General features: G+C 32.0%; 1 non-coding gene across 1 annotated transcript; it reads right to left on the reverse strand.

Moving 5' to 3' along the window:
- Positions 1 to 853: 853 nt before the first annotated feature.
- LOC139180463 (U6 spliceosomal RNA) lies at positions 854 to 957 on the reverse strand. The gene has a single exon (XR_011564733.1). It is a non-coding gene; the product is annotated as a U6 spliceosomal RNA (small nuclear RNA).
- Between the last annotated feature and the right edge of the window lie 441 nt (positions 958 to 1,398).

The raw sequence follows: 1,398 nt of genomic DNA on the forward strand, positions 1-1,398 counted from the left end.
TTGAGATCCTAACTTCAACTCTTTTGGATATATGCCCAGTAGTGGGACTGACACAGTAGTTCTATTTTTAATATTTTGAGAAACTTCTATATTATTTACCATAATGGACACACTATTTTATAATCTTACCAATGCTGTACAAGAATAAAATTTCTCCACCTACTCACTATTACTTACCTTAAAAAAAAATGATGGCTATCCTAACAGATGTAATATATAATTTTGAACTGCATTTCCCTGATGATTAGTGATGTTGAGTGTCTTTAATCTGCATCTTTGTCCTTTGTATGTCTTTGGAAAAATGTATACTCAGGTTCTTTGCTCATTTTTAAATTGGGCTATTTGTTTTCACTATTGAATTCTATGTCCTTCCCTGATGGCTCAGCTATAAAGAATCCATCTGCAATGAAGGAGATGCAGGAGACACTGGTTTGATTCCTGGGTCAGGAACGTCCCTGGAGGAGGAAATAGCAGCCCACTCCAGTACTCTTGACTGGAAAAATCCCATAAACAGCAAACCTTGGTGGGCTATAGGCCATAGGGTTGCAAAGGTCAGACTAAAATGAATATAGCATAGCACATTGAGTTATATGAGGTCCTCATATTTTATATATTAACTGCCTGTCAGATACACAGTTTACAAATTCTTTCTCCCTTTCCACAGAGTGTGCTTTCAAGTTTGTTGTAGTTCCACTTGTTTGCTTTGCTTTTGTTGCTTGTGTTTTTGGTGTTTTATCCAAGGAATAATTATCAAGAAAAATGTCAAGGTTTTCCTCCATGTTTCCTTCTAGGAGTTTTACCATTTAAGATTTTGAGTTTAAGGTTTTTTTTTTTTTATTTTTTTTAATAATAAAAATATATGGAATGGTTCATAAATTTGTGTGTTATCCTTTTGTGGGAGCCATGCTAATCTTCCTGTTATAGTTCCAATTTTAGTAAATGTATTCCAAAGCAAGCAATTGAGTTTAAGTCATTAGTCCTTTTTGAGTTGATTTTTATGTACAGTATAATATTAGGATCCAATTACAGTTTTTTGCATGTGGACATCACTTTTCCCAGAATCAACTGTTGAAGAGATTATCCTTTCCCAATTTTGTATTTTCAAAATGCTTGTCAAATATCAGTTGCTAAAATATGTCTTTAAGTTTATAGTTTAGTAGTATGTATATTTTAGCAATACCATTCCAATTCATGAACACAAATTATCTTTTCATTTATTTGTGTCTTCATTTTCTTTCATCAATGTCTTATAGCTTTTGGTATACAGATATTTCACTTCTTGGTTAAATTTATTCCTAAATATTTTATTCTTTCTGATGCTATTTTAAGAGGAATTGTTCTCTTAATTCCATTTATTGAGAGTTAGTTGTGAATGTATATAAATCCAGCTGGTTTTTA

The sequence above is a fragment of the Bos indicus genome, chromosome 28 (assembly GCF_029378745.1).
Source record: "Bos indicus isolate NIAB-ARS_2022 breed Sahiwal x Tharparkar chromosome 28, NIAB-ARS_B.indTharparkar_mat_pri_1.0, whole genome shotgun sequence".
In the NCBI taxonomy this organism is placed as follows: Eukaryota; Metazoa; Chordata; class Mammalia; order Artiodactyla; family Bovidae; genus Bos; species Bos indicus.